Here is a 10,578-nt window from a genome sequence, read left to right as displayed (position 1 = left end):
ATATTTCAAGCATGGGTTAGGAGAAGATAAAAATCATACAATTCTGGAATCAAAAGTGACCATAGTGCTCATAACTACCAAATGTAAAAATAGAAGGGACCTCAGAGATCATATAGTCGTTTTACATATGATAAAACTGAGATGGAGGTGGGAGAGGGATTTATCTAAGTGGCAAAGGCAGAAAATACTCAAGCAGCATCCTGTCTTTGTCTTACTACCATTTTCAGCAGTGTCCATGGAGGACTTCTCCTTCTGACCTTTTTTGCACTTTTGCAAGCTCAGAAATTTAATGTAGGCCCATGTATATAGGAATACTTGGAGAAGGAAGTAAACTGCAAGGCAGAATATTAGTAGTCTTCCATCATAGGCCATTCATCAAATATTTACTGAGTGTTCTATTGCGTGCAAGGCAGTGTGCAAGGCATTGAGGGGACTACAAAGTATTTGCCCCAAGGGATTCGTTCATTCAATAAATATTTAGTGAACATTCTTTATGTGCTAGGCCCTGTGTATTGGCACAAGAATACATTAGTAAACAATTAAAAATACCCTGCTCTAATGGAGTTTACATTCTCAAACAATAAACATGTAAATAAGCAAAATACATAGTATGTCAAATGGCAATAAGTGCTGTGGAAAAAAAAATCAGGCAAGGAAAGTGGGATAATGTGCCAGAGTGTAGAGGAGAGGAGTACAATTTTAAGTAGGGTGGTCAGAGAAGACCTGTCTTGGAAGGTAACATTTGGGCAAAGACCTGAAGGAGGAAAAAAAAAACAAAAAAATGAGCCATGTTGATATCTCGATAAGCAAAGAGAACAGCAAGGGCAAATACCCTAAGGCAGATGTATCTCGCTTGTTTGAGGAATACCAATGCGGGACGAGTGTTGTGTGGTGGAGGTGGAATGTATCTATATGAGAAAAGGAGGAAAGTGAGGTCAATGAGATAAGAGTGATTGGAGGCCGGCCAGGCACGGTGGCTCACGCCTGTAATCCCAGCACTCAGGGTGGCCGAGGTGGGCGGATCACTTGAGCTCAGGAGTTCAAGACCAGCCTGGGCAACGTGGCAAAACCTCGTCTCTACAAAAAATACAAAAATTAGCCAGGCGCGGTGGTGGGCACCTGTAGTCCCACTGAGGCAAGAGAATCATTTGAACTTGGGAGGCAGAGGTTGCAGCAGTGAGCGGAGATCGCACCACTGCACTCCAGCCTGGGCGACAGAGTGAGATTCTGTCTAAACAAAACAAAACAAAACAGTGATTGGGGGACTCAGGTGGGCACGATGGCTCATGTCTGTAATCCCAGTACTTTGGGAGGCCGAGGCGGGTGGATCACTTGAGCTCAGGATTTGCAGACCAGCCTGGGCAACATGGCAAAACCTTATCTCTACAAAAAATACAAAAATTAGCCGGGCATGGTGGCAAGCACCTGTAGTCCCAGCTTCTGGGGAGGCTGAGGTGAGAGGATCACTTGAGCCTGGGAGGCAGAGATTGCAGTAAGCCGAGATCGCGCCACTGCCCTCCAGCCTGGGTGATAGAGAGAGACCCTGTCTCCAAAAAAAAAAAAAAAAAAAAAAAAGGGATTGTGGGGAGAGTGCTGATCATGCAGAACCTTATAGGTTATTTTAGGGGTTTTTGCTTTAACTGAGTAAGAATTTTTAGCAAAGAGTGACATAATCTAACTTCCCTTTTAAAAAGATCACCCCAGCTACTGAGAACAGAGTGTAGGAGGCAAGATAGGAAGCAGGAAGACCGATTAGGAGTTAACTTCCAAAGAAAGTTGATAAGACATTTATACAAATAATTACAAAGCACAGACAATGTAATACGCTACCATAGAGAAGCCTGTGCTTGGATAATGTGGAGGCTGCTGTAACAAGGAGACTCTAAAATATAGCGGCTTTAGTAAGACAAATTATTTCTCTCTTGCATAACAGGCTGGCTAGTCTAAGCCAGTGGGATGATTCTGCTCCATGCTAGGTCATGGACACATCCACATTCTCAGAGGAGAGGTCTAGGCAAGGGATTTCCTTTCAAGCAAGTAAGATGAAATTTATCCATCCCACTTTCTCTCACATCCCTTTGGCAAGAGCTCAGTCACAATTCGCACCTAACTGCAAGAAAGACTAGGAAATGTTTTGTTAGGTGGCCCTGTTCCCAGAAAGAAGAGAGAATGAATTTTGGGTATGCAACTAGAAGTCTCCCATAAGGCCCAAACAAAATGCTCTGCAGGTCCAGAGGTAGAAGATATCACCTCTGCATGGAGTATCCTGGGAAATATTTTTGGAGGTAGAAGCACATGAACTAGGCCTTGATTGATGAGTAGGGTTTTGACAGGCAATGATTGAGAGGAGGTGGATCTCCCAGGCAGGAAGAAAAGATGAGGAAGCAGAGAGAGGTTTTGAAGAAGAGAAAATAGTTTAGTTTTGCTGGAATATCAAGTACCATGTTGGGACTTCATTCCGCAGGCAATAGGAAGCCATTGACTGTTCTGGAGTAAGAGCATGACACGATCATAACTGTGCTTTAGGTAAACTTTTCTGGTGGGGTGAAGAATAGGGAAGAGATTGGAGGCAGGCAAACCAGATTGGGAGAGCAAGTTAGTAATGTCATTAACTATGCCAGTAGCTGTAGGGTTTAAGAAGAGGAATGATAAAGACATTGTGAATCTCAACCTTTTAGAGATTATGGACCCCTTTGAGAATTTTATGACCACTATAGATCCTCTCTCCAGACACAAGTATTCCTCATTTTATCGCACTTTGCTTTATTGTGCTTTGCAGATACTGCATTTTTTACAACTTGAAGGTTTATGGCAACCCTCTATTGAGCAAGTCTATTGATGCTATTTTTCCAAGAGCATGTGTTCATTTTGTGATTCTTTGTCACATTTTGGTAATTCTTGCAATATTTCAAGCTTTATTATTATTATTTTATATCTGTTATGGTGATCTATGATCAGTGGTCTTTGATGCTACTATTGTGATCATTTTGGGGTGCCATGAACCATGCCTATATAAGACAGGGAACTTAAATGATAAATGTTGTGTGTCTTCTGTGTTCTGACTGTTCCACTGACCAGCCATTCCTCCATTTCCCTGTCTCTGCTCATGCCTCCTTATTCTCTGAGGGACAACACTATTGAAATTAGGCCAATTAATAGCCCTGCTATGTCCTCTAAGAGTTCAAGTGAAAGGAAGTGTTGCACATCTCTTACTTTAAATCAAAAGCTAAAAATGGTTAAGCTGAGTGAGGAAGACGTGTCAAAAGCTGAGATAGGCTGAAAGCTAGGTCTCTTGTGCCAGTTAACCAAGTTGTGAATGCAAAGGAAAAGTTCTTGAAGGAAATGAATAGTGCTACTCCAGTGAACACATGAATGATAAGAAAGCAAAACAGCTCTATTGACAATATGGAGAAAGTTTGAGTGGTCTGAATAGATCAACCCAGCTACAAAATTCTCTTAAGCCAAAGCCTAATCCAGAGCAAGGCCCTAACTCCCTTCATTTATATGAAGGCTGAGAGATGTGAAGAAGCTGCAGAAGAAAAGTATGAAGTTAGCAGAGGTTGGTTTATGAGGTTTAAGAAAAGAAGCCATCTCGCCTGTAATCCCAGCACTTTGGGAGGCCAAGGTGGGCGGATCACGAGGTCAGGAGATTGAGACCATCCTGGCTAACACGGTGAAACCCCGTCTCTACTAAAAATACAAAAAATTAGCCGGGCGTGGTGGCGGGCGCCTGTAGTCCCAGCTACTCGGGAGGCTGAGGCAGGAGAATGGCGTGAACCCGGGAGGCGGAGCTTGCAGTGAGCGAAGATCGCGCCACTGCACTCCAGCCTGGGCGACAGAGCGAGACTCTGTCTCAAAAAAAAAGAAAGAAAGAAAGAAAGAAGAAAGAAAGAAAGAAAGAAAGAAAGAAAGAAAGAAAGAAAGAAAGAAAGAAAAGAAGCCATCTCCGTAACATAAACGTGCAAGGTGAAGCAGCAAGTGCTGATGTAGAAGCTGCAGCAAGTTACCCAGAAGATCTAGCTAAGATTATTGATAAAGATGGTTATACTAAACAACAGATTTTCAATGTAGATGGTAAAAGCGTTCTATTGGAAGAAAATGTCAGCTAAGACTTTTACAACTAGAGAGGTCAATACCTGGCTTCAAAGCTCCAAAGGACAGATTGACTCTCTTGTTAGAGGCTAATGCAGCCATTGACTGCATCAGCCAATGCTCATGTATCATTCTGAAAATTCTAAGGCCCTAAATAATTAGGCTAAATTCTACTCTGCCTGTGCTCTATAAATGGAACAACAAAGCCTGGATGATAGTACATCTGTTTATAGCATGGTTTACTGAATATTTTAAGCCCATTGTTGAGACCTACAGCTAAAAACAAGAGAGATTCCTTTCAAAATATTACTGCTCATTGTCAATGCACCTGGTCACCCGAGAGCTCTGATGGAGATGTACAAGGAGATTAAAATTGTTTTCATGCCTGCCAACACAACAACCATTCTGAAGCTCATGGATCAAGGAGTCATTTTGACTTTCAAATCTTATTTTTTAAGAAATATATTTTGTAAGGCTGCCATAGATAGTGATTCCTCTGATGGATCTGAGCTAAGTAAATTGCAAATCTTCTGGAAAGGATTCACCATTTTATTTCAGTTATTTTTGTGATTGAAAACAACAACTATTTTATTTATTCACAATTCTGCGGTCAGGAATTTGGGCAGGGCTCAGCTGAAATGTTTTTATGCTTCATGTGGTGTCAGTTGGGATATCCTATAAGGTTGCAGTCAGGGTCAGCTTCACAGGCATGCAAGCTGTGTAGCTGCAGAGAGTCCCACACTCAGAGGGACCTTGCAGTTAGTTTAATGCTCTGCTATTGCCATCTTAAAATTCTAAATAACTTTTGAACAATGGATTTTTCATTTCTATTTTGCACTGGGCTCCACAAATTGTGTAGCTGGTGTTGGTCATAATCAGATGGTGGCTGGGGCTGGAATATCCAGGATAGCTTCATTCACAAATCTAGGGTCTTAGTAGGGTTGGCTGGGAGGCTGGGACCTCTCTGTCTCTCTCTCTACATGACTAGCTTGGGCTTCCCCACATGGCAACTGGATAAAAATATTCATAAGCCTTCCATGTTATGAGTTTTTTCCTGTTGTCACCTCCTCCTTTTTCCAGGGTACATGCTGCTGCTGGATTAACCCCATAGAAAGTTTCAGTTCATATAGGGACACCAGATTCACAATTTTAGATACCATTAACATTCATGATTCATGGGAGGAGGCCAAAATATTAACAGGAGCTTGGAGGAAGTTGATTCCAGCTCTCCCAGATGACTTTAAGGAGTTCAAGACTTTAGTGGAGGAAGTAACTGCAGATGTGGTGGAAATAGCAAGAGAACTAGAATTAGAAGTGGAAACTGAAGATGTGACTAAATTGCTGCAATCCCATGATAAAATTTGAATGGATGAGCAGTCATCTCTCTCTCTCTCTTTTTTTTTCCTTTGCTTATGGATGAGCAAACAAAGTGGTTTCTTGAAGTGGAATCTACTTCTGGTGAAGATGCTGTAGGCATTGTTGAAATGACAACAAAAGATTTAGAACATTATATAAACAGTGGCAGGGTTTAAGAGGATTGCGTCCAACTTTGAAAGAAGTTCGGCCGGGCGCCGTGGCTCACGCCTGTAATCCCAGCACTTTGGGAGGCCGAGGCGGGCAGATCATGAGGTCAGGAGATCGAGACCATCCTGGCTAACACGGTGAAACCCCGTCTCTACTAAAAATACAAAAAATTAGCCGGGCATGGTGGTGGACGCCTGTAGTCCCAGCTACTCAGGAGGCTGAGGCAGGAGAATGGCATGAACCCAGGAGGTGGAAGTCGCAGTGAGCTAAGATTGGGCCACTGCACTCCAGCCTGGGCGACACAGCGATATTCCGTCTCAAAAAAAAAAAAAAAAAAAGAAAGAAGTTCTGCTGTGGCTAAAATGTTATCAAACAGCATTTTATGCTACAGATAAATCTTTTGTGAAAGGAAGTCAATCAATGTGGCAAATTTAATTGTTGTATTTTTTAGAAAATTTTTATAGCCAACCCACCCTTTAGCAGCTGCCACGTAATCAGTCAGCAGCCCTCAGTGTTGAGGCAAGATCCTCTACCAGCAAAAAGATTACTACTTGCTAAAGGCTTAGATGATGATTAGCATTTTTTAGCAATAAAATTTTTTTGTTTGTTTGTTTTTGGTTTTGGCTTTTTTTTTTTTTTTTTTTTTTGAGACAGAGTCTCACTCTGTCACCCAGGCTGGAGTGCAGTGGCATGATCTTGGCTCACTGCAACTTCCGCCTCCCGGGTTCAAGCGATTGTCATGCCTTAGCCACTTGGGTGGCTGGGATTACAGGTGCGCACCACCACTATCGGCTCATTTTTGTATTTTTAGTAGAGACAGGGTTTTGCCATGTTGACCAGGCTGGTCTCAAATTCCTGGCCTTAAGTGATCTGCCCACCTTGGCTTCCCAAAATGCTAGGATTACAGGCATGAGCCACCATGCCCAGCCTACCATAAAGTATTTTTTAATTCAGGTATTGATATGGTTTGGATATGTGTTTCCTCAAAATCACATGTTAAAATGTAATCCCCAGTTGGAAATTGTTCTGGTGAGAGATGTTTGGGTCACTGGGGTAGATCCCTTGTGAATGGCTTAGTGCTGTACTTGCAATAGTGATTGAGTTCTTTATTCTGAGTTCATGGGAGATCTGGTTGTTTTAGAGTGTGGCACTTTTCCCCTTTGTTCCCTTGCTTCTGCTCTTGCCATGTGACATGCTGGCTCCCTGTCACCTTCTGCCATGATTGGAAGCTTCCTGAGGTCCTCACCAGGAGCAGATGCCAGCACCACACTTCCTATAAAGCCTGCAGAGCTGTGAGCCAATTAAATCTCTTTTTCTTTATAAATTACCGAGACTCGGGTATTTCTTTATAGTAATGCAAAAAAACAGCCTAATATAGGCACGTACTTGTTATTTTAGACATAACGCTATTGCAGACTTAACAGACTACAGTATAGTGTAAACGTAATTTCTATATGCACTGGGAAATCAAAAAAATTCATGTGATTTGCTTTATTGCAATGTTTGATTTACTGTGGTGGTTTGGAACTGAGCCCACAATATCTCCAAGGTATGCCTGTAAATTATCATAGAAGCTTGGACTCATTAGTTTAAAACTAAACACAGGCTGGATGTGGTGGCTCACTCCTGTACTGCCAGCACTTTGGGAGGCCAAGGTGGGCGGATCACAAGGTCATAAGTTCAAGAGCAGCCTGGTCAACATGGTGAAACCCTGTCTCTACTAAAAATACAAAAATTAGCCAGGCATGGTGGCATGCACCTGTAATCCTAGCTACTTGGGAGGCCGAGGCAGAAAAATTGCTTGAATCCGGGAGGCAGAGGTTCCAGTGAGCTGAGATTGCATCACTGCACTCCAGCCTGCGTGACAGAGCAAGACTCCGTCTGGGCAGTGGGGCGGGTTGGGAACTAAACATTCCATTACAGCAAAAACTAAGTGCTGTAATCTGATTTGCTAACTGTAGAATGTAAACGTGTGTGGAAAGAATGTTATCTTTGCTCCTTATTTCTCTCTAGAAAGATAAGCACAATCAGGGTATGTGGGCAAGGAATTACTCTTTGAGAGATTTAATTTTTTATTTTTATTTATTTATTTAGTTAGTTAGTTAGTTATTTTGAGACAGAGTCTGGCTCTTGTCACCCAGGCTGGAGTGTAGTGGTGCAATCTCGGCTCACTGCAACCTCAGTCCACCTCCCAGGTTCAAGCGATTCTCCTGTCTCAGTCTCCTGAGTAGCTGAAATTACAGGCACCCATCACCATGCCCGGCTAATTTTTTGTAGTTTTAGTAGAGACAGGGTTTCGCCATGTTGGTCAGGCTGGTCTCAAACTCCTGACCTCAAGTGATCCACCCGCCTCAGCCTCCCAAAGTGCTGGGATTACAGACATGAGCCACCTCGCCGGGCAAGAGATTTAATTTAAATCTCTTTGAGGAGATTTGAATTAAAATACTTTAGGAAAAAAAAATGTCCTCAGCCAGGCATGGTGGCTCATGCCTGTAATCCTGGCACTTTGGGAGGCCGAGGCAGGTGGATCACCTAAGGTTAGGAGTTCGAGACCAGCCTTGCCAACATGGTGAAACCCCGTCTCTACTAAAAAAAAAAAAAAAAAAAACAGAATTAGCCGGGTGTAGTGGTGCATGCCTGTAATCTCAGCTACTTGGGAGGCTGAGGCAGTAGAATTCCTTGAACCTAGGAGGTGGAGGTTGTAGTGAGCTGAGATTGTGCCACTGCACTCCAGCCTAGGCAACAAGAGCTAAACTCCGTCTCAAAAAAAAAAAAAAAAAAAGAAAGAAAAAAAGAAAGAAAGAAAAAGAAAAGACGGCCGGGCACGGTGGCTCACGCCTGTAATCCCAGCACTTTGGGAGGCCAAGGCGGGCGGATCACGAGGTCAGGAAATCGAGACCATCCTGGCTAACACGGTGAAACCCCATCTCTACTAAAAATACAAAAGATTAGCCGGGCGTGGTGGTGGGCACCTGTAGTCCTGGCTACTTGGGAGGCTGAGGCAGGAGAATGGCGTGAACCTGGGAGGTGGAGCTTGCAGTGAGCTGAGATTGCGCCACTGCACTCCAGCCTGGGCCACAGAGCGAGATTCTGTCTCAAAAAAAAAAAGAAAGAACGAAAAAGAAAAAAAACTCCTCAAACCTTTAGGGATGGATGAACATGGACAAATTAGACCATCAGAATAGGAACAATGTATGTGTCAGGTAGGCATTAAGTTCGTAAGAGGTTTTTAAAAACTGGCTGAGTTACATGTAAATCATGGTGAGTTCTGTAAATTTGATATACTGTCATTCAAAAGAAATATGCTGAGTACCTATATACCAGGGCCTCTGGAGGGTGCGCCTACAGAGAATTAACACTACACTATCTTTTCCCTTGAGTGAAGCAGGCAAGACAGATACTTACAGAAATAAGGTTAATAATGGGGGCATGAGAAACATGATCATATTGAAAGAATCTGGGAAGAGTCTTGCAGAAAATGGGTGAGGTAAGACCAAAGATATTAACCTGAGGATACAGAGCAGGGAGAAGAGCTTTAACAAAGGCCATGGGCAGGTGAATGTATGTGTGGGGTGAAGCGAGGAAGGGTGTGTTGAGAGCTCAGGCAAGAAAGACAGCTAGAAGCCTGTGATGGTCAGATTTTTTTTTTAAGACAGGGGCTTACTATGTTGCCCAGGCTGGTCTCGAACTGCTGGGCTCAAGTGATCCTCCTGCTTCGACCTCCCAAGTAACTGGGACTACAGTCATGTGCTGTTGCACCCAGCTGATGGTGAATTTTATGTGTCAACTTGAGTAGGCTGTGGTCCCAGTTATTGAATCAAACACTGGTCTAGGTGTTACTGTAAAGGTATTTTGTAAATGTGATTAGCATTCATAATGGGTCGACTTTAAGTACAGGAGATTTTCCTAGTTAGTCTGGGTAAGCCTGATCCAATCAGTTGAAAAGCCTTAAGAGTGGAACTGAGGTTTCTGTAAGGAAAAATAAATTTCACGTGTGGAGTGCAGCTTCAGCTACTGCCCAGAATTCCAGCCTGCCCTTCCTGATGGCCTGCCCCACGGATTTCAGACCAGCCTAGCCAGCCCCCACAATGATGTAAGCCAAATCCTTACAATAAATTTCTTAATATATGTCTCATACTGGTTCTCCTTCTCTCTCTCTCTCTTTTTTTTTTTTTTTTTGAGATGGATTTTCGCTCGCTCTTGTTGCCCAGGCTGGAGTGCAATGGCACGTTCTCGGCTGACTGCAACCTCTGCCTCCCGGTTTCAAGCGATTCTCCTGCTTCAGCCTCCCAAGTAGCTGGGATTACAGGCGTGTGCCACCACGCCCGGCTAATTTTGTATTTTTGGTAGAGATGGGGCTTCATCTTGTAAGTCAGGCTGGTCTCGAACTCCTGACCTCAGGTGATCCACCCACCTCGGCCTCCCAAAGTGCTGGGATTACAGGTGTGAGCCACTGTGCCCAGCCTGGTTCTCTTTCTCTAGTTGACCCTGACTGATATAAAACCAGATTGTGGAGGGCTTTGAATGCCAGTTTGAGAGTGCTGAGTGCAGTCCAGATGAGGGGAGCTCTGATCTGAGACCTAGAAGGAAAGGGAAGGGAAGAGCATTGATAATTCTAGAAAATGCTGAGGGATGCCCTCTTGCCCATATTTCATATTTCCAACTAACTCCAAAGCTCAAGGCCTCTGGGAAAATTATGTAAACACCCTTCTCAGTGGAAGGGCTCCCACCCTCTCCCCACCCCATGGGGTGTTTCGGTCTGGCTGGCTGTACCTCCCTTTGAGATCCCAGGCATTATAGAAGAGTCTAAATTCATCCACTTGTTCCAGTCAGTCATTTCTTCTGCAGGCATTTCTTTTTGTTGCTGTTTATTTACATTTTTTTTTTTTGGCTGGGGCATGATAATTTTTATTTATTTATTTATTTATTTGACAAGGTCTCACTCTGTTGCCCAGGCTGGAG

Source organism: Pan troglodytes, chromosome X, assembly GCF_028858775.2.
Source record: "Pan troglodytes isolate AG18354 chromosome X, NHGRI_mPanTro3-v2.0_pri, whole genome shotgun sequence".
Classification (NCBI taxonomy): domain Eukaryota; kingdom Metazoa; phylum Chordata; class Mammalia; order Primates; family Hominidae; genus Pan; species Pan troglodytes.
Note: the sequence above shows the minus strand (reverse complement) of the source record.